The following is a 24,025-nucleotide window of genomic DNA, read 5'->3' on the forward strand; positions in this document are numbered from 1 at the left end:
GAATGTATTAATATTTTTGTTTTTTAGTTGTTCGTGTCCTCCATTTATAAAATATGTCCTACATTTGTCCTACATTTTTACATTTGTCCCAGTTTGGAGGTAAACAGTTATGGCAACCCTATATTAATTTCAACAGGCCATCTGTATTCAGCAAGTCATCTACCTGTTGTACTGTGGTTCATAGATTCCTAATGCATGGGAAGGGGGTATTTTTGCTAAGATTTGATTGTGAAAGTTCAGCAAGGCTCAAACCTTTCCTCCTTTCATATTGCAGTGCTGGAAACTATTCCACCCCTGGGAATGACTGTATTAGTGGCAGGTACACTTAGGAATTGGAGATACTGGGAACTAAGCCTAGAACTTCACACATGCAGAGCATGTGCTTAAACTCTACATTATGGTCTTTTGCTGAAGCCATTTTGCCTAGATAACTACAATTAAAATTGGCTTGTCAAAACAAATGACCATAACAGGAGCCTTCATCTTCATATAAAGATCACCAAATTTAAAGATGATAGTGGGTAAAAATGCCTCTCAAATTACATCTGTTTTAATGCTGTGTGCCTTCAAGCCATTTCTGACTTATTGTGACCTTAAAGTAAATCTTTCACAGAGTTTTCTTGATAAGAGAGGGTTTGCCATTGCCTTTCTCCAAGGCTGAGAGTGTGTGACTTGCTGAAGGTCGCAAGTGAATTTCCATGGCTGAGTGTGGATTTGAACCTGGGTCTCCAGAGTCTTATTTCAACACTCAAACCTGTGCACCACATTGGCTCTCTTTTGAAATTAACTAGAAATTTCTTCTTGTTGAACCGGTAAAATAACTTGCTCTTACTCATTACATTAATTTTAGAGTGTTCCTTTGTTATACCTTCACTCCTCAGTCAAGTAACTAGTTATAGATAGCTACATGACTTGTAACTTTATCTTTCCATGTTCTCAGGGAGTGAAGGCAGTCTGCTTCTGTTAAACTCTTATCACCTAAATCAGGATGAAACCAAATTTGCATTTTGTGAAGACACACCCAACTAAAGATGGTGGCAGATTTGGGTGTGCAATGCCGGTACCCTGGTGAAATCAAACTCTTTTACCCAAAAAGGCTCTGATGCTAAATGTAAAGTTCAAAAAAGGGGGAAGTTTAATTTAAAGAACAAAAGTAAAGAATTTTATCCTCCCCAGCTCTAGATAACTTGAAATAAAAGATAGTTTACAGTTTGATTTTTAGTAATCTTCAGGATGTCATCTCTCTGGGTTTGATCTTGGTTTGATCTCCTCACTCAATGGAGCTGGTGCAGGGTCTTTCAGCTCCTGATTTCTTTTACTTGTTTGATGTAGGTAACTAATTTGGCTAACTTGTTCCTGGTAACTAAATCGGCTAATGTGTAAGAAATGCCCTTTCCGGCTGTCTGGGCCTGTTTGCCACCAAAAGACAGCTCTCTGCAAGCTCACAGCAAAGACTGCCTCAAACTAAAAGCCTCTAGCTAACACAGAACATGCTGGGAAGGGGCAAACCAAACCTGGAAAAATGCAGGGGATCCTACAGCTCCTCCCACAACTAATACAATGAACATTTCCTATACTAAAACATACTATGGCCTGAACTAATATGAAAGAAAATGTAGGGGAAGATTCAAACAGTCCTGGCTGCACAGCACACATGTATATATTATAATGTTCTTTTCTCAGGATGAAAACAAGTGAATAAAAACTCTTCTTTTTGAATAAACAAACAAGTACTGGAAGGCTATCCACTCCTGCAATATTATTCCACGATTTAATAGTAATTTTCTTTCTTTCTTTTTAAAAACAGCTTGTTGGGTGACAGAGTACATTTCCTCTTCCTCCATTCATGGTGCTTAAAATAGTTTCACTGTGTAAATGCATCCAAAGCGACCAGAAGCTACATTAGAAATGGAAATTATGACCTGTGTTGCAATGTTTACCAACTTCCTCTGTGGTTTTTCAGGGATCAAACCATCCCTTTGACAGTAATGTTATTCTCCAAATTCTTTGTCATGTTTTTAATATTTAGCAATAATATTTGAAGGAAGGAAATCTGAATGTAGCACATGAGTGACATGACAAGGGAGGGATTAAAAAGCATTTAAATTGTGGAAATAGTGGTTAACAGTACTATCACAAAAGACTGGGAGCCTCCAGCGAACCATACTTATAATGAGCTGCCAGTGTGATCCTGTTGTAAGAATGGCTAATGCTATGTTCTGTTGTATGAGCAGGTACAATGGCCAAGCCTGACCCATGGGGTGATAGTAGCTAAATCCAGAAATGAGTACTGTATCCTCCAGCTCTTAAATCCTTGCCTCCTTGTCTGAGGGTCCCTCAGTGTTGCAAGAGTAGGTGGGAAAGCAAATGTAACTGGCTCTGCTTCCTGTGACCTTTTGGCTCCTGCTCCACTGACTATGTCCTTTGCCCTATAAACAGTGCAAGCTGTCAAAGTCCGGTCTCAGCTTCTTGAAACTGAAATTACAGCAACCACGCTTGGCAAAGAAGAAGTCCAGGCTCCTAGTATGTATGATTCTTGGCCAGTCCAGAGGCTTCAGGGTGGAACTTTGTTACCTCCAGACTTTGTATGGACCATACAAACCACCTGTACTGATTGAGCTCTCAGTTGAGACCTTAGTAGTCAGATGTTCTTCTTTACCCAGAACAGGCCTCTGTTTGGAAGGCTGACAGCAGTCCCCTCCGTTAGAAGATATCCTTTCTGTCAAGGGATACCCTGTCCAAGTTCAGCTTAAAAAACAAAACAAACAAAAAAAAACCACCCCTCCTTCCCAAGAAATGAGAACCCTAAGAAAAATGTTCATCAATAACAGGTAGCCACCCAGAAAGCTGATTTGACCTGAAACACATCTCAGCTGGTCACAGTCATCCATACTATTGTTAGATGCTATCACTGTTGCTGTTATCTACTTTGAAGTCGACTGACTTATAGTGACTCTATTATAGGGTCTTCTTGGCAAGATTTCTTCAAAGGAGAGTTAGCATTTATTTCCTCATAGCGTGAGACAGTCTGACTTGTCCAGTCGTTCAGTATATTTCCATGGTTAAATGGGGATTTAAACACTGGTCTAGTCTTAGTCCAAAATTCAAATCACTACATCACACTGTCCTGCAGTGTATTATACTCCTATTATATTCTTATACGTGTTTTATATTTCTATTTAAATTATAGGCATTATTTCTAAATTTGGATCTTGACATATTCAGGGTTTTTGCATTTATTCATGCTCTTTTTTGAGTTATGCTTAAGTGGTTACTCTAGTGCTGGTTTCATAATCTGAAAATGTGCAATATGTACAAGTACACAGGAAGGAACAGACAAGAATGTAAAAGCCTCTTAACCTTCATTCACCAGGACAGGACATTTTAGCCCCTCAGAGTCATGTCTTCTTAGAGAATGGAACCAGAGATGCAATATAAGATTTCTATAACATTGTCATCACTACAGTTTTAAGCAATGTCCCCAGATTTTGAGCACTTGCCACATACATTGTTCTTTTCTTTTTGGGTCATTTCTTTTTCAATATAATTAGTGATTTTTGCCAGAATGCATCCATTTGCTTCAATAAAATGTCCCCCAACTATAATAAGACATTTGTTGGCCTTATATGCCCCCCTTTTTGTTGAAGTAAAGTGGATCTGCTCTACTTATGAACATCTTGGCCCCATTTGAAGGAAATTAAAATTTCTTCCATTGGGGAAGGAAATTTCCCAAACACAAGAAATTATGCTTCATTTCACTTCATTTAATTCCCACCTTGTATTTTCTGATGCTGGATGCCTGATTCTGATTCTGTGCAGACAAACATTGCTTTGGACATGAGACATTTTTACGTTGCACAACCTATTGCAATTCTCACTGACGTCAGAAAATACCCAACAACTCTCACAATGAACTATTTTTTTAATCTTAGTACGTGGGGGTTAACGAATGATCCGTTATTGTTGTGTGCCTTCCAGTCATTTCTGACTTATGGCAACCCTAAGGTGAACCTATCATAGGGTTTTATAGACCACACCAAATTTAGCAGAAAGATTCTGCAATATTGATACAGCCAAAATTATTGATTTTTTTTTTTTTTTGCAGATGATCTCTCATTATAGATAAATTCATAGAGCGGTATCCCATCTATGTGTCTGAACACAACTGCATGTGACTGTAAATCCCCTGAATTAGTAGATTTTTATGGAGTTTTGAAAAATCTTTGCAAATGGCCATCTATGATGGGGCTAAGCAACTTCTCAAAATCTGGGGTCATGGATGCTATCTTCCCTGGACCTCTGTAGAATATGTCTCCCACACCCCACCTCCAATTAAAAAGAAAAATCTAGAAAAGTCTCCATGTACGTACACACACACACACACACACACACACACACCAGGTTTTTGGAGGACACTTTCACCTGCTACTCCAGTGTGATTATTTAGGCCAAGGGGAAGCCTGTTTTTAAAAACCAGGAGAGTCCAGAAGTCACCCCCAGTTGAAAAAAAACTGGAAAGAAATTTCCTGGGACCCAAAGCAGTTTGGGAAAGAGAGTCTTCACAGTCCCCACAAGGTTGGACATTATGTGCCTTTCCTAATATTCTTGGACTACATCTTCCAGAAGTCTTGACTATTATAGCCAAAGGTGAAGAATACTGCATGCTGGTTGTAGCATTTGGACCCTCAAATCTCAGGGCCTGTAATGCTCCTGACCTGGCAACTAAGGCCCTGTCCAGACCAGCCTAAAAGGCCGGCCTGGGGGCAGAGTCAGAGCGTAGCATCCTGATGATGCATGCCTGACTCCAATACCCCCCCCCCCAGGGTGCCTAGACAATGCAGCATCAAAGGGCCACTGCTGCTACAGCACCCTTTCAAGGATACAAAAGGAAGACACTTTTTGCAGCTCCTTTTGCACCCTCGGAAGGCTGGATTGGGGCTGCGTGTGAGGTTGCCGCGGCCCCAATCCGGCTGAAGAAGAGGAGGCTGGAGGCTGCACCTTCAGGGCTGTTTGTACAACCCCAAAGGTTGCCAAATTTCAGGGTTTGACCCTGAGTCTCACGTTCTCATGGGTCATTTCCAGGTAGGACATGAGGGTGCAAACTCTCCAGTTTTGGGTGAGCTCAGTTCCAAGAAAAGACTATATGCAAATTTCCAGTTCAGCTAGTAGAGCAGCAGCTTACTACTGCTTTCATGGCTTAATTGATTTGTTGCTGCAATTTGCAAAGACTCTTTGAGTGTTCTATGTATTTACTCAGCTTCTTTCTTTCTTCCCAGTAATTGTTGTACCATAGCTCACCCCCCCCCCCAATTCTGGTCTCCATCCACTTTCTCACTAGAAACAAGTAGGTTAGATTAAATGTTCCTTATCCCAAGTCCCTAAGTAAATGGAATAATCTTTCCTTGATCTAGAATACCTTGATCTAGGTCTAGTATCATCCCCCTTAGCTAAGATTTTTGTCTTAATATCCAATCAGGTAAGTATGTTTTTTTTTGTGTTTGACAAGCTATGAACAATTGAATGAGGAGGTGCTGAAAAGTTCTCAGCCTGACCAAGAAGGGAATTACAAACCATGGAATTTACATGCTATTCCACACATTCACCCCAAAGTTCAATGCACTTGGCACATAATTTCCAAAGTTTCTTCACCCCCCCCCCCCCCCAAAAAAAAAACAGATGTCTGGTCACTGAAATATTGCTCTATTTCTGCTATCATCTCTGAATCATTCAAAAATTTCCTTCCTTTCAAACTCTTTTTAAGGTTTGGAAACAGGAACTAGTCAGGTGGAGCATGATCTGGTGAGTAGGGTAGATGTTCTATGCACTCAAACCCCACATTCTTCAAAACATCCATTGTTTTGTCTGCTCTGTGAGCTGGTGCATCATCCTGTAAAAAGAGAACAACTTCCTGCATTTCCCCTCACCTTTTAATTTCAGTGTCTCTTTTAATTGGCACAGCAAGTTAGAGTAGTATTTTGCATTAATTGTTTAGCCCTTCTCAAGATAGTAACTCATCAAAAAACCTTCCTTATCCCCCCCCCAAACTGTGACCATTAACTTTCCTGCTGATTTTTGAATCTTGAATTTCTTTGACTGTGGCAAACCTAAGTGCTGTCACTGCAAGGACTGTTGTTTGGTCTCCAGATCATAGTGATGTAACCATATGAGTTGTTCCACGGTGTGATGAGTTGTTCCAAAACAAATATCACTAAATTGCTCAAAATACTGCAAAATCAACTTAGAGGTATCCACTCCATTTCACTTTGGGTCAGCACTCAAGAATATAGACAGTCACTTGGCTGACAACTTTGGCATAGCCAACTGGTCATAAACCCAATACATTCCCAGGATCTCTTTTCTATGTTAGCATTTATTTTAGCTGAGATCTACCATCTACCAAAACCAGTTAATGATTAGCTCAGCTATTTCAGGAGCTGACATTGTTGAAGGCTTCCCAGAACCTGCTGTGTCTTCAGATTCAAAATCTGAAAGTTGGCACACCACTTCTTCACAGATGAGTATAATGGTCCCTTGCCACTTGATGGTTGCATCATACACTGAAGGATTTCCTTTCAAGTTTTCTTCTGCAGGAAGTTCATGTTGGCCCAAAGTTCAGCATTTAAAAATTCCACACTTTTAGTTGACAAGGGTCCTGTCTGCATTGGACAGGGTACTCTGGGGCAGCCCAGAGTATCCTGGCCTTGGACCTACCCCAACCTTTGCCAGTTATGTCAGGCCCTCCATTCCGACTTTGGTGGCTCTTCACACATGCATTCTGATGTCTGGTGTGGTAACAGCAAATCATTCATGCCTGAGTTTAGAACAAGGCACCCAGTATCGGTCTCAGTGCTGTACACCTCATTCCACCCTCAGAGCAAGCAGCCCATTGCTACATGACCATAGTGGGTGGCATAGTGTGATGCATTTCAGTAGTGTGATGCATTACACCTGACAGTAGAAGCAAACAGGGATTTTTTTTAAAGGGGGTATATCCTGGGTATATCAAGAGGGGTATACCTTGGGTTTATCACATGGGGGAAATCCCATGCAAAAACAGGACGTAAAAGATAGAAAAAACTGCAAAAGCAGGTTGATTTTCAAACATGTTGTTGTTAAACTTGTATTAACCCAAACAGAAAGTAAACAAAAGCTGCTCCTTTTTATTTCAGGATTTTGTAAAAGTAAAAAGGAGTGGCTTTTGCTTACTTTCCCTCCACTTTCCCTTTGGATTAACAATAATTTAACAAAGACATTGTGTGAAAATCAATTCCAATTTAAACCCCTGTTTTTGCACAGGATTTCCCCCATGTGATAACCTTCAGAGACCAAGAATTTACTACCTCAGAGGGTGATGAACTCTCCTTCTTGGGAGGCCTTTAGACAGAGATTGAATGGCTATTTCTCTGGAGTGCAGTCCCATCAACTCTATGATTCTATGGCCTGTTACAGACAGCCAAAATAAAGCTGCTTCGAGTCACAGTGGAGGTATGGTGTTTCAATGATGCATGCGTCCTAAGAGTCCAGAAGCCACACCAAAGCCACACTCCAGTCCTTAGGGCTGGAGCGTGGCTTTGGTGCGACTTCTGGACTCTTAGGGCACATGCATCATTGAAACACCAAACTTCCACTGTGACTCGAAGCAGCTTTATTTTGGCTGTCTGTAACAGGCCTATGATTACCAGTATAACAGTAGTAGCAACCAAGGAAAACTAGTGCTTTAAAGCAAGATGACCTGTGTTCCAGGAGATTTTGTTGATGAACTATTAATTGAAGATATCTCTGTTAATTGCTGTTTCCCATGCTCAAAAGTCTAAAGCCTGTTTAAGTTCTTGACTCCCTGGCAGACAGGAATAATTTGAGGGATAATTTCAGTACATTTGAAGAGGACATTGTTCTGCTATGCTCTAATCAGACTTCAGTCAGTACAGTTCACCTTGTTTGGGATGCTGTGTGATTCACAAAAGACATTGATAAACGGATGACAGTTCAAAGGACAAAGATAAGAAGTGTTTGGAATGCAAGACCTATGAAGAAATGCTGAAACAACTTGGCATATTTTCTGAAGGAAAGCGTGAAGTGTAAAAGTGATAAATGCTCTTTGATTTTTTGCAATGAGAAAGAAAGCAACAAGGTAGAGGCAGGGCATAGAAGGTCTCATCTACCTTTCCATTCCTGCTGTTTTAAAACCCAATGTGATTTTTCACTCCTCCTCAGCTTGCAGCTAGAGAGCCAGGAAAGCTTATACTGTACTATATTTGGGGGGGATGCACTGAGTACCTTTGAGCAAGTTACACACTCTCAGCTTCAGTGAATCCTGTGATATGTTCACCTTAGGGTCACTACAACTCCCAGGGCTCTGGGACTTCTGTTTTATTACTTTATTTCTACTCTGCCTTCTTCTTAAAGCTGGAGCTCAAGGCAGGTTGCAAAGTAAAAAAGAAACAAAAGTAGACATATACGTAACTAAAAACATGCAAAATTGTTTAAAATAGTATTAAACTGTTAAAAAATGCAGTAAAATAACAAAATAAAATAATAAAACAGATAATAAAATAAAGCATTCTATAGAATTCATATAGCAAGAACATGTCAACTTGAAAAGGGACTTTCAGGAGCCTGAAATTCTCATTCTCTCTCTTTTTGTTTCTGTTTCTCTCTCTCTCTCTCTTTCTCTTTCTGTCTCTGTGTGTGTGTGTGAAAGAGAGAGAGAGAGAAAGTGTGCTTTTCCTACACATTTTTCCTACTGTTCCACCTTAGCCCCATCCTACAAATGTCACAAATAAGAGGATGCTCTTCAGACCTTAGTCCAATAACTAGTCCTAACTAGACCAAGCCAGCTGAATGTACATAAGTGTAAAGCAGCATACCCACCAAGTCTCCCAGTTTGGCAGGAACAATCCCAATTAATCCTACCATCTCATTTTCTCAACTGCTTTTAAAATGTCCTAGTTTTATTTTCTTCCCTGCTTTCCCCCTTTCATCCTCGACTTGCTGCCAATTGATTTCAAAGTGCCAAAGTAGTTGGCACTGTATGAACTCAGCAGGAAGAGAGGAGAGAGAGGGTGGAATCATGCTGTTTCTAGTAAGCTCTTTTTCCCCTTCTTCTTCAGCATTTCCTGAACTCAGTACATATGTTCCTCTGCTTAAATGAGTAGTTTTGTCTGTTCGTCCTCATTAATAATTTTTCCTTCTTGTAGCCTTGCCACACACTTTTGGCCATGCTCTGATGTTGTTCAGCTGCATGTCTCCTGTTTTTACCTGTGAAATGTTGGAGGGTATGAAGCAGTGAGACCCAGCATGATGTAGTGGTTTGAGTGTTGGACTACAGCTCTGGTGATCAGGGTTCAGTTCCCTGCTTGGCCATGAAAACCCACTGGGTGACACTCAACCTGAGAAAAACCTGTGATAGGGTCACTAGAAGTCAGAAATGACTTGAAGGCACACAGTGATGATGACAACAACAACACAACAATGAAGCAGTAGCTTCAGCGGGAGTACTGTAGTTGAAAGTAGCAACTGCATTTAGTCTAAGACTATCTAAGACTCTTAAGATACATAGGGGCCATTCACATTACCATTTACACCGGTTCTGAAATCGATTCTTCCACATGAAGTTCATATTGGGCCCGATTCCGTCACAATCCATGTCGAGGCTTGCACAAGAAAATGCCCCTTACCCCGGTGTATCCAAAATCGGGCTAAAATCCGTCTTTTCTGAAAAGACCCGGGTTCTGCGAAAGATGAACTTGCCCTCGATCATGATCGAGGCAAATTTAGGGAGGGATCAAGGTCAGAGGGCGGGTAGAGAGCAGAGCATTCCCTCCCCTCATCGGAGGGGAGGGGGAGAAGGAAAGAGCCGAAGGAAAAAGGAGAATCTGGATGCAAAGGGTGACAGGAGGCAAAAGGGGAAATCAGGGTGATGAGGGCTGCAAAGGGCTGGCGGGGGGAGGATGGAGAAAGTGATGGAGGAGGAGGAGGAGGCCGTTGGGGAAGAAGGGAGCCATGGAGGGCATCCTGTAATGGAGCAGGAGGAGGAGGAGGATGAAGGAGCCAGGGCAGCTCAGAGGGAGGTGAGGGTCGGAAAGAAGGAGGAGGAGGAGGATTGCCCAGGGAAATAGGGCTGTGGGGCCAAGCCGGGGGATGTAGGGAAATGGATGCAACAGGAGCAGCCTCTTTTGACAATTTATGCGCATGATTTTTTGGGTGCTTGCTTGTTCTACTTTCATTTCCTCTTGCTCCTGGATTATTATTATTACTATATGTGGATGCTACAGTCAGAATGCCTGCGCTGCATTTCCCTTTTATTCCCAATTGATTCCATGGGTCAGTTGGAACTGACAGGTCACTCTCTCTTAGCCTCAGTGGAAGGCAATGGCAAAGCTCCTCTAAAGAGAATGTAGCGGGAGGAAAAGGCTCAGTTCAGGTCAGGTCAAAGGCAGGGCACAAACAGAGCTTGCATCAGGCACTTTCCTCCCTTTTTTATTTTTTTAAAATTAATTTTGACAAAATGTGTGCATGTTTTGTTTTGCTTTTTCTTTTTAATTATTTTTGGCTGTCTATGCGTATGTTCTTGGCAAGATATATATAGATAGATATATAGATATATAGATAGATGGTGAGCAGGAGCAAGGGTCAATTCAGGGCAGGTGGGGGGGCAGAGCAAGACAAGCCTCCCCTATCCATCAGGGACCTTTTCCCTTTGATGTGTATTTTTTTTAAATTATTTTTCTCTGTCTATGCACTTATTCTTTCCTTTGGAATGACTGCTGGATTGCGAATTAATGTTACTAATCAAACGTAATGCTTCTCTTTACAATTATGTAAATTGGCAAATTGATACAGCTTTTGCTAGGAATTCAGGGATAGCCTGGGGAGAGCAAAAAAAATGCATCCTTTTCTGGCATTTCGAGGTGAGGATTTAATATTATTGATATTATTATTATTATTATTATTATTATTATTATTATTATTATTATTATTATTATTATTATTATTACCTGTGTATGAGGTATTCTGGGGTGGTAAGTAGTGGGGGATACTGGATGCATTAGCTTGCATTTAGGGGTTGAAAATGGGGCCAAGGGCAGATGATAACCTACAACACTGACCAAATGCTCACAACACACACACACACCCCAGAGGTTTTTAAATTTGACAAGTGGTGCCTGGCCCTTTAAAAAAAAAGGAGGGGTGGAAAGCACACTTCTGATGCCCCTATCAGTGCTGGAAACGTTACTTATGACCATCGCGGAACTAACTTTGATTGACAGCCAGGCACCTTCACCTTAAACCCAAAAAAGTGAGTCAAGATATAGGTAAATCCCACTGATTCAGTCGGTCTACTCTAGTGAGGCCTAACAGCGGGGTTTGGGTCAACATCTGTTTTAGACTGCATTGTGCAGTTGAGGAAAATAAGAGTTAGGAATTCAGAGCACAAACTATGGGGACATTTTTCCATGTGTGCTCCACTGAAACAAATGGAATGGTCATAATTTTGCACATGTTTGATTCACTTCAATGTTTCCCATACACATTGGACAGGAAAACCTCTCTAAGGATGACTGAACTGCAATATTTTCTGGCCTCCTAATTTGTCATCTCACTGACATTTGGTGGACTACTACATCACTTCCACAATTCTATGCACATACATCTTGTGAGGAAATACAGGGTGACGCACACAGAAGCATGTTGGAACTCAGTTCTGTTTTTTTTAATGGTTCCTCAGAAGAGTACTGGTTGTGCAACTGAACAACCTAGCAAATTCAATGTAATCATAAGCACATCACAAGCGCTTTGCTATAGCAGACCAAAACCCTATCTTGACCAGCATTCTTATTCTATCTAGTCCAGCCAACCAGTAACCTCTGGGAATAAATGCAATTGCACTCTGGCTCCCCAGAAATTGGTATTGGGAGTCACGAGTATCTGATTTCACAGTTTTCAGTGATTATGGCTAGTAGTCATTGATTGTATCATGTTTGTACTGTAAAAGGAGATACATGATAATATTGCCACAATTTTCTTTTCATCAAATAAAGCCAGCAGATTATTGTTATACCTTTTACTCACTCAGTGCTGAGCTGCCCTTCCCTTTCCCTTTGTCTAGGTTTCTAGACAAAGGTTGGTAACTATGACTGAGACTCTCCCTCCCTCTCCCATTGATCTAAATGACCATATCCATTCATCCATCCATCTTTGGGGTGTCTCATTTCAGGATGGTCTTCCAAAGGAAAAAACAGTTCATACTGCATTCGCTTTTCAACATATCAATGGATTCAAACTGTGCTTAGTTTGGCCAAAAAAGAGAATGACTAAATTAACTCAAGGGCTAAAGAAGAAAGCATAACTCCCCTCCCTCCCTCCCTGGTCTTTATTTTTACCCCACCTTTGTCCCAAAGTGGGACTCAAAACAGCTTACAAAACAGAGAAAATTGCAAATAAATCACATATGGTTAAAGAGACACCAAAAGTTGTGATTAAAATAGTATTAAACTATCCTGTCAACAAAAATGCAACAGAGAGTGAGCCTAATCTCACTAGGAAAGGCATTCTAGAATCCGGGATCAGGCACAGAGAAGGCTCTGACCCACCTATGTGTGCCTGTGAAGGTGGGGAGCAAGAGAAATGCCTTTCCCAAAGATCTTAGAACTTGAGTAGGTTCATAGGAGAAGATACGGTCCTTCAGATATTCTGGACCAATATAGTACTTATAGGTCATGTAGGTTTATAGGTCACAAATAGTACTTTGACTTGTGCTTAGAAACAGACTGGCAGTCAGAGCAGCTTTTGTAATATGGAAGTTGGGTATTTATCTCGGGCTCCCCACAAATGAGTTCAGATCCATATGTTTCACATAAACACAAACACACACAATCAATTCTTCACTCTTGCAGACTCTGGATATGAGGTGCAGATTTTTTATTTTTATTTTTATTTTTTTTGAGAGAGAGAAAGGAGTCTGCTGCAACCACTATCTGGTGTGTTTAAGGGATGAAGTCACAACCATGATGAACATTTATGGAGGAATGGTAGCCAGAGACATAGCGGCACAGTGCAGAAGGTCACTTCCTCTTTGATTTTGAAACTATTTGGGGTCTACCTGCATGCAGCAATAATTCCTGCCTTTAATAAACAACTGAGAAATCTAGAATTTATTGAATGACATGTCTAGTACAAAAAGTAGCAGCTTTCATTCACACTCAGTTTTCTGTCATACAGGTGTGCACACACACAGACAAAGGCGCGTTACAGACCACCCATTTGGGGTGGCCTGTATCCAGCCCTTTCCCCACCGGATCGGGGCCTCAGCTGTCACAGTGGCAGCCTCTGAGGCCCCAATCCGCCGCTTTCCAGGCCATGGGGAAGCAGCAAAAGGCCGCTTCCCCGCGGCCTAGAAAGGGGTGTCCTTGGGGCTTCATGCCCCAAGAACACCCGACGGCGGCGGGGATGCTGAGAAAGGGGCCACTTGGCCCCTTTCTGCTATGCGTCGCTGGCGCAGTCATCTGAAGACTGCGCCAGTGACTCAAAGCTGGAAGGAGCTCCAAAATGAAGCTCCTTCCGGCTACGCGGAAAGGGTGCCCCAGGCGCCCTTGCGCAGCGCTGCGACAAAAATTTCGCACCGCCCCATTTGGAGGTGGCGCGGTGGTGATGTCCCCATCGCGGCACCCATGTAGAATGGGCGCTGCCATTTTGTACGTCCCCAGGACGTTCTAGGGTTAGGACGTCCAGAATGGACGCCCTTTCCTAACCCTAGTACGTCCTGGGGATGTACTTTATGCCCATCTGTAACGGGACAAAGATACTTTTCCAATAACTCTGTAAACATTTTATAAATCACTCTGCCAATGTAGGATCCATCAGTATACTGCTGGGGGAGTGGTTTCCTGTGGCAAAACAATATGCTGGCTGCAAAATATCTCATAGCTGGCTGGGAGGGAAAAAAAATGCACAACACCTCTGCGATGTAGCTCAGTGTTGTTACCCAGTTTTCTGGTATGTGAGAATTTGTTTTTATCTTAAGTCTTAAGATAAAAGTCTTAAGACTTAGGAGAAATGCAGATCATGAAACTGTAAAGTTAAGTATAAAAGGGAGGGAAGGAGGGAGGGAGAGAGAGAGAATTAAGCTTAAATCCTATTGGTTAGTTCCATCAGAAGTTGACCCTTTGAACGAGGAGTAAATGCTTATGTAAATCTCCTTGATGTAACTAGGGCTGCATCTGCACTGCAGAATTAATGCAGTTTGATATTGCTTTAACTGCCATTGCTCAGTGCTATGTAATTCTGGGATTTGTTGTTTTGTGAGATATTTAGTCTTCTTGTCAAAGATCTCTGGTGCCACAACAAACTACAAATTCCAGGATCCCATAGGATGAAGCCACTATAGTTATAACAGTATCAACTGCATTAATTCTGTAATGTAGCAGCAGCCTGGGACTAGCAATTAGATTCTGGCCTTAGGCTGCAGTTCTACGCACTTACCCAAAAGTCTCGTTTATCATAATGGAACTTTCTTTTCTAAGAAGACACGTATAGGATTGTGCTGTGAAACTCCAATCCTATATTCCACTTTGCCTCAGGATAAGCCCTTGCTGCATGAGTTAGACATCCATAGGATTAGGGGATGGAGAGAAATTTTAGACAGGTTTCTAAAAACAAAATATATTGCCAGATCAGAGCCGCAATGGATCTTGGAGCTAACAGGCTGTAGCGAGGTCTGTACTGTGTCCTTTAATGCTGAAGTCACATCCAGACCTTTGAAAACTTCCATTTTTTAGATAAAATGAAATGGGAACCTCTGGCTTGCCTGTTTCCTTCCCCAAATTCAGCAACCAGCATGGATGTTCTGGCTGAAGAATCTGGGGAGCTGTTGTAAAAAAAAAAAAGTAGGTTTACCAAGCTGTGTACTTCCCACTCTTGTGCATGTGTGTTGCTGTTCTGGACTACACGAGCAACAGTCTGAATATTAGAAATAGGTGCAGGTGCAGGGGGAGATAAAATGAAATGGGGACTTCTGGCTTGCCTGTTTCCTTTCTAGTAGGTTACTTTTCTCTAATAAGTTAAAGGGCAGAGAGCCAGCAGAGGTCTTTGCTTCTGCTCCTTAGGAAGTTTTAATGATAACCAGATCTTAATTCTCTACAACCCCCCTCCTGCCCAGTTTCCAAAGCTGTGGCTTTTGTGCATCCAGGCCTTCCTGTGTTAAAGACAGACTGTTATTGGCTGGTCCATCTGTTTTTAATCCTACCATGGACAACAGCTCAATTCTGTGCCACATTTCACTGCCCTCTCCTGACCTGACCTTCTCTCTGAATGATTCTTGGCCTCTGGGGCTTGTGCATGAACACACCATATGTGTGCACACAGACACAGGTTACAAGGCGTTAACTGCGCAAACTAGCACTGCCAGTGGAAAGAATAATATTTCTTGTTCCTGAGTGAGAAAAGATATGGTTGTTTGTTCTCTGGGAGGGAGCCCCAATTTCAATAGCAGCAGCAACAGCATTACAGTATTTGGTACATGCTGTTTTGGGAGGTCATCAACTTGTTTTTTGGAAACAAATAAAATGCTGGTTTCATTAACAGTTTTGTAAAATAAATACAATTTTGTTCAGTTCATCCTTCCAGTTGACTCTCTGCTTAGTACTGGACCAGGCTTTTCCAGTCAGGATCACCACTCTTGTCTGAAGCCAGACTGAAATGGTTTTTCAGGTTTGAGAGACAGCCAGTTGGGACCATTCACAGTGCCATAACAATATAGCCATCCTGCTGGATTTCATTTCATTTCATTTCAAAATGCTTGCACACTGTCTTTTTCTCTCCAAGTCAATTCTAAGCAGCTTGCAGACGCAAACAAATACCATTCAACTAGGGCGGAGGGGGGGGAAATATAACATGCATTTGTATATGTAATCAGGCTCAGATACAAAGAAGGGGAGTTGGAGTTACATGACAAGGAAATGTAAAAACGACTGTCTGTGACAAGTCAGTTAAAATCTTTTTTCAGCCCACAGGCTGTAATTCTGCAAAGATGACGTGGGTTTCACCACAGAATTGCTGCTGTGAGGGAAGTATTCCAGTTGCCATAATGGTTGCCCCCTTATTTCTCTTCTCTCAGAATTGCATCTCCCATTATGAAATCCTACACAAGTTTACTTGGAGAAAAAGTCCTACTTTGTTCTGTGAGACAGACTTTGCATAAGCATTAAAGTAATAAGCTAGACTCACGGTTCTCCAATGGTGGGGAGGGACCCCCCCAAGGGGCAAGAATTGCTCAAGCAGAGCACAAGACTTGGGAGCCCTGATTCCCCCACTCCTCTTCCCAAACTTTTGCTATCTTAGAAGGGAAGAGAAAGGCAAGGAGATGTTTGGAGCAGATGCTGCTGCCTAAGGGAGGAGTAAGAAAGCAGGGAAGCTCACTGGATTGTGGCCTCTGGGGGCCCATCCTGAGGCATGCTGCTTCCTCCCCCACTCTATCATCACTGCCCCAGTTCTTGGGATGAGGCATTGCTGCAGCCTCTACACATTCTCCTGCTCACCCTGGGTACCTCTCTTGCAGACTTATCGCATTAAAAACAAACCCAGCAGGCAAACGGAGAGAAGCACATTTATCTTTCAGTCTCAGCATTACTTTGAAGCATTTTTATTCTCTTCCAGTCATAAAAGCATGAGAGAGGGTGGTAACAATGTCCCTTTTGCCAAGTGGATTTTTGCAGCTTGGCAAAAAGGAAACTTTTATGACACCTTTATGACCCTCTCCCACACTTTTCTGAATGGAAGAGAATGAAAGTGTTTCAACATCATGCAGAGACAGAAAGATAAATGCATTTATCTCTCTTTGCCTGCCGTGTTGGTTTTTAATGCAGCAAGGCTCTTGGTGTGTGACTGACTTTCTGCCACACACTAATTCTCTCTCACACACTCAGTAATGCCCTTTTTCTGACTCTGTCGCTCAGATATGTTCATTCAAACACAATCTCCCTCACAAATTCTGTCTTTTCCCTCCCTCCCTTCCTCCCGCTCTCTCTCTCTCTCTCTCTCACTGAATCACACTTTTAATCTACTTTATTTACATACTCACATATGCACTTGTGTATACTTGCATATACACAAGTGAATGTTTCTGTGTAACCGTGTATATGAGGGAGTGAAGAAGTATGTATGTGATAGTTAAAGAAGAATGAAAGAGCAAGACTGAGTGCATACACATCTGTGAACATTCACTTATGTGATGCAGCTGTGTGAGAGACATCTGTGTAAAATGTACACATGTGATAAGTATTGCATTTATTTAAATAAAACTGTTTCAAATTTGATGATGCTATTTCTTTATAAAATGTTAAAATGTGAATATATATAAATGTACAAATGAAAATATGCACACTAAACAAATTATTTTTATTCATATACTATGTCAAATGGGCACAATGTCCACATGTAGATGTAAAGGGGATCACAAGGGTGAAAAGTCTGAGAACCACTGAGCTAGATAGACTTAAAATCTAAAGTGGATGTTTCATTAGTCTTAACAAGAGATGCCAGACTGAGAATTGAAGAGGGTTCCTGCACGGTCACCTTATGTATAATGTTTATACATAAGCAGGAATTTCAGCAGGTAAAGTTTTGTTACACAATGAGTTAACAAGCAACACCTACTAAAATTAAAGGCACAGGAATCCTCACCAGTTTTTACTCAGCAAAAATATGCCCCCCCCCATCTCTTGCTTAAACTACTGCAATCTTATCCTGTCTGGTCTTCCATTGTCCCACTTTGATCTCCTTGTGTCTATTCATCTGCTATTCTGATCATGTGACAAACCTCTCCTTAAATTTGTACACTCATCCATCCACATTTGCTAGGGTTAGGGGTACAGGATCCCTGTGAATGTGGAAAAACCACAAATAGAAAAAACACTATCATTTCAACTTATCCTTCTTTCTTAAAAGACTGCTCTTTCTCCTTAACTACCATGGACATCATTCCCAATGGATGCTTAAATCTACGGATGGCAAGTCTGTGGACAGCAAGGCCCCAATGTACCTTTAATGAAAAGAACAGGAATCTTTTTCTCTTATATTTTTGTCATGGACCTTCATGTCCAATTATTGTAGGGTTTTTTGTCTTTTTTTTCCTGGGAGGAAGTCTTTTGTAAACTTCATGGCTCTTACTTGCCTATTTCAGACTGAATTAGTCCAGCATAACCTTGCATTTTCCAGAAGTCTGGAAAAAATCATTTCCCGATAGCTACATTGAGAATTGCAGCTAAATAAGCCAGGGTCAATGGGTGGAAATTAGGTAGAAATCTGTCTGTTTTTGTATGGTGTGGTAACAACACAAAAACAAGAATGATGATCAGTCTTTTAAAAAACAACACTACTTGTGCACAAAAGAAATCTAATATCATCCCCTTGTATAGGGACTCCCAATTATGTTGAACTGTGTAAATTTACAGCGCTTTATAAATAAAGGTTAATAATATGTAATAATAACTACAGTTCCCTTCATCCTCAAATAGCTTATAATTTTAAACTTTCAATAAAGATATTATAAAAAAACAAATAGCTTGGTGGTTCAGGATGATGGGAGTCATAGTCCAACCCAGCTGTAGGGTGCTAGAAGGCATCTCTTTTAGCAGTACCCTTGGCACCAGCATATTATATGCAGTGGTAAGAAGCCCACACTGGGCATGCTGACTCTGAGATTAGAGAGTTGTAATAAAAAATGTAATGTTTATGCTCTCTGATGGAAAGCAATCAAAGAACAGTTGTTTCCTACTTATTTGTACTATATCTCTGGATTTTATATGTGTTTACTTTATCCACCAAGGAATAAGCATTTTAATTGTTGTACCATTTGTTGTCTCTACATGCTCATGCTCAGGTCTGTTAGTATGGGAGGAAATTATTTATATTTCTTTTCAGGTGTACATAAAACATACATGTTTATACTTTTGTTATTTGAACACAGATCCCCCCTACTTTTTGTCAGCTGTTGAAGAATATCTTGCTTCGAATGAGAGCTGGTAAAGAGACTGAAGGAGATCAAAGCTGCAGATACAGGATAAGTCAAATAGCATTAGCACCCACCCACCCACATAATTTGAGCATGTTTGCTTTTGATCCTTCAGGAATTTGTCAGGAATGTGTCACCTGTCCCTGAGAGGGACAATCATTTCATCCTGTAAAGAGTGAGAAGAGTCATACAATTTCCCACGTGCTCCATCAGCAAGGAGAATTTTATAACACTACTGTTCACTCATACCAGGTGATATCATGGGAGGCAAAGAATTATAATATATGTGCTATCACCTCCAAGGAAGAAATATTTGCAGGAAAAGAATAGAGTGTTGACCAGACTCCAATTATTCTTCAGGGCCCCAGAAGTGTTTTAAGGCATATAGGAGAAGTGCTCTGATCTGCCTTTTACATTTGCTTATTTAATGGTCAAACCTTTACATGAAGAATCAGCATGATGTGGTTAAAATTAACTCCTGAAGCTGCTGTAAAGCCCTGCTACAACCATAGGCAACTATTGGCAAATATAATGTTGTGAGCTTTCAAGTCATTTCTGACTTCTGGTGACCCTAAGGCAAAACTATCGGGGGGGGGGGGGTTCATGGCAAGGTTTATTTGGGGGAGGATTGCCTTTGCCTTCCTCTGAGGCTGAGAGAATATGACTTGCCCAAGTTTGTCCAGTGGGTTTCCATGGCTCAATTTGAACCCTGGTCTCCAGAGTCATAGGAGTTTAGTGCACAGCTTAAAAAAGCAATTTACCGCTGCCAAATTAAATTCTAATTCAGGATATATCCTGATATCATCGCATACATTTTGCCACCAACACCGTCAGCTGGGTACAGCCCGGGTAACTTTCGGCTAATATCTGAGCTCAGCCGGCCTTTTTTCAAAACCAGGAAGCTCCCAACTTTGCAAATCATCCAGTTGAGCCTGATTCTAGCCAGAAATTAACCAGGCTGCACCCGGCCAGCAGCCAAGCAGCAAAATGCATGCAATGATATCAGGATACATCCTGAATTAGAACTGAATCTGGCAGCAGTAAATTGCTCTATTTAGATGTGCGCTAACCTCCTATAATCTAGCACTCAAACCACTACAGTACACTGACTCTGTGATAACATAGGACATGATAATATATAAGAGAGGTCTTCTTTTTCAAAACAGCTTCCAGATTAATTCCAGTTTAAAAAAAATGTTATCAATATTTTGACACTTGTTGGGACAACAAAAAATGGATCTGGAGGGCCACATGTGCCCACACCTGTTTTAAAGCATTGATGTTTCAGCATGGTAGTTTCTTTATTTTTTATTTTTTATTAGTTTTTAACCCACATAATGAATTATTTTAATTCATGTTTAGCACTGCCTTAGGTTTCATTCAGGAGAAATAAGATATAAATACAATACATTTGCTGGTCAATGACCGAATAAACTTTATTACATTACATTAAATACAATACATATACATATATGTACATAAAACTCTGATAATCTGCCATCTCACACTGCCAGGGACTGCGGTGGCTAGAGTTTTTCTGAACTGTAACCTCAAAAGTAACTTTTCCAAATTCTGAAAAATGGAGTGGTGAGTGTACCTGCACAAATTTAGGATTAAATAGGCAAAATGCTGTGATAATAGAAGGTGAGAAGCAAGATAATAATAATGAAGTGGGACAGCATAAAGCATTCATTCAGATGAGTTCCATGAAGGGATGGTTTGTTCCTTTTTATAAGGTCCCAACTTTCACATTAAAGTACAGATCTACTAGGAACTGGAGAATTGTGAAGTTGAAGGCTTTCATGGCTGGCATCCATAGTTTTTTGTGGGTTTTTGGCTATGTGGCCATGTTCTAGAAGAGTTTCTTCCTGACGTTTCACCAGCATCTGTGGCTGGCATCTTCAGAGTGAAGATGCCAGCCAAAGATACTGGTGAAACGTCAGGAGAAACTCTTCTAGAACATGGCCACATAGCCCAAAACACCACCAAAAAAAACAACAAACTGGAGAATTAACTGCTAACACACCACAGAAATATATCTATAATGGACTAATTCCTGTAACTTGTTCTAGTGACACTGATATATTTAATGAAAAAAGCTCTTCAGAGCTGAGAAGACTGCCTTTAAGAGATCCTCTAGAATTCTGAAGTCTTTTTTTTTATAAATAAATCAGGAGCTGCTCTAAGTGAAGTGGTCTGAATGATAACATTCCAGAAACAATTCCAACTAGACCATGCCCAGCCCTGGTATGAGAAAGGACTTGATCTGTTCAGACACTGTTGTATATTTTTCAGTCCTTGACATCTCATTGGCTCTCGCCTGTTATTTGGTTTAATTCAACATACTTTTTAAAATCGTTTCATAGCATGGGACTCTGGAATTGAAAGATAACATCGTTCCTATGTTTACTTCCCTAGACACTCAAATCTTTATCTGAGGCCAATTTTTGAGTACCCATCCAATGTGACGTATGGTGGACAACTATGAGTAAAACCGCCTTTTCAGAGGTTCTCTACAGAGCAGGGGCCTTTCACACTACTACCTTCAAAGCTGATTCAACTTTAATTGTCATGGCTGCATCCTAGGGATTTTGGAGTTGATGGAGTTGATACTTTGCTGAGGCACTAGAGCTCTCTGGGTGCAAATTCTAAATACCTCTTCCTATCTATAAATCCCAGGGTTCTATGGAAACTGACAGTTAAAGTGGAATCTAGCATTTAAAATGTAGTGCGGACAGCATGATGGTGCCTACTTTAATATTGTAGAGTGCTGGGTAAAGACTTTTTTTAAAAAATTCCCCAACTTTTGAAAAAGTTGCAGCTTTTAGGTGAGTAGCCCACAACTCTTTGACTTCTTATTTTCAGTTCTTTGATCGTTTTAATCTTGTTTGGTGTTTTAATGAGTTTTTAAAAATGTTTTGTGTTTTAATCCTACTTTTGTATTTTTACTCTTTGATTACCTTTTTTGTTGCATGGAAGACTACATAATATAGATAAATCAATGATGCATTTTTGGGCTGTCCTTGTTAACTGTTAATGAACTCGAGGTTGCTGTTGTTGTTAACTGCTACTAAGTCAACTTCACTTATGGTGACCCATGAATGAGAGACCGCCCTGTCACCCTGTCATCAACAGCCTTGCTCACATCTTGCCGACTCAGGGCCATGGCCTCCTTAATTGAGTCTATCCATCTGAAATGCAGTCTTCCACTTTTCTACCGCCTTCTACCTTATCAAGAATTATTATCTATTCTGTTGAGTCATATCTTTTCATATGTCCAAAATACGACAGTTTCGGTTTAATCAACTTTGCTTCTAGTAGATTCAGGCTTGATTTGCTGTGAGATCCATTTATTTGTCTTTTTAGCAGTCCATGTATCTGTCAAACTCTTCTCCAGTACCACTTTTCAAATGAATTGATTTTGTTCCTTTTAGCTTTCTTTACTGTCCAGCTTCTCACAACCATACTAGAAATTCAAAATACCAATAGCATGGACCATGCTAACTTTAGTATTCAGTGGTATGTCTTTACGTTTCAGCATCTTGTCTAGTTCCTTCACAACTGCCCTTCCAAGTCCTACCCTTCTTCTGACTTCCTGACTGTCCTACTCTCTACTTTTTATCTGAGGGGTTTTGCTTACATCCACAAGTGTTACGAGGAGCATACACAAGCAGACACCATCTTTTCTTTCCATCTCAACTTTTTTATGGTTGAGCCTGCTCTTTCTCTTTAGAGAGCTACTAGCATATGCCATAATGCTTTCACTCCCTGTGGCAAGAAAGGCAATTTTCATCTAAGGGAATTCAGTTTAACATTACAAAAAATGCAATCCCCAGGAATGCTCTAAAATATAGATGTACTAAATCATACATATTTTCTGTTTTGCCACTAGGCACAGTATAACTTAACAAAAGGTATAAAAGAGCCAGAAAATTAATGCTGCTTCTCTTCTAGATGCAGTAAAACTGCTGCTATTTTCTCTGTGTTTAAGCCCATTGTCCATCTGTCAAAATTCAAAATGAGAAGAAAAATAAGATAAATATAAGAGCTCAAGAATCTCACAAAAAGGGAAGGAAAGTAACAAGGGGAAAGCAGTGAAGAATGAAACAGGGAATCTGTCCCTTGCTGTCTTAGGAGTTTTCCTTGAACAATTCCAGGACTGTGTGCAACCTGTTTCTTAGGTGCTCAGTACCATACCCACCATCCAACAGCAATTGAATGTTGTGTCTCTAGCAATACCTCCTTTCTTAAAGAACATTTCTAGACAAAAAGGATATTCACCAGTGTCACTGATAGCAAGTCCTGGCTCATTACATACATTTCAACACCATCTGACCCGATTCTGGGGGAGGGGGTGTCCTACACCCCTACAGGCTACTTTCCAAAGTCAAACTGGCCATGCCACTTCATTTCCATACCACAAGGCTAGTTCCCAACGCCTTTGTCCACCGCGATCATAGTTAAAACCGACTTGCGACGGATCTCTTCTGGAAGGCCTATCCAACCAACTGCTCTAAGACAGTTAGAAATACCCCACTTGTTGTAAAGATATGTATTTTAAATGATGATTTAGTCTATGTATGTATTGATAGCGGTTTTACTGTTTTATTGAGTGTATATTATTGAATGTTGTTTTTTTATCTTGTAATGTTGTTTTATTGTTGTAATCCTGCCTCGATCCATAGGGAGAGGTGGGAAATATAATATAATAAATAAATAAATAATAAAATTATATTTTTTATATTATTATTATTTTCACAAAGATTTTGAATTTGAATTGACATTTTCCAAACCAATGGCTTATATATGTTCTGTCCTTGGTTTCCACTCTACCAATGTCTCTGAGGAAGTAGGCATTATGTCTATGAAAGCTCATGCTACAACTACTTTTTAGTTAGTCTCAAAGGTCTACATGTTCTATCTACATCAAAATTAGGACCATCCAGCCATCAGTTTTTCCATCACCATGTACAGATGTGAGAGCTGGACAGTGAAGGAAGCTGAAAGAAAATCAAC

The sequence above is a fragment of the Sceloporus undulatus genome, chromosome 3, assembly GCF_019175285.1.
Source record: "Sceloporus undulatus isolate JIND9_A2432 ecotype Alabama chromosome 3, SceUnd_v1.1, whole genome shotgun sequence".
Classification (NCBI taxonomy): domain Eukaryota; kingdom Metazoa; phylum Chordata; class Lepidosauria; order Squamata; family Phrynosomatidae; genus Sceloporus; species Sceloporus undulatus.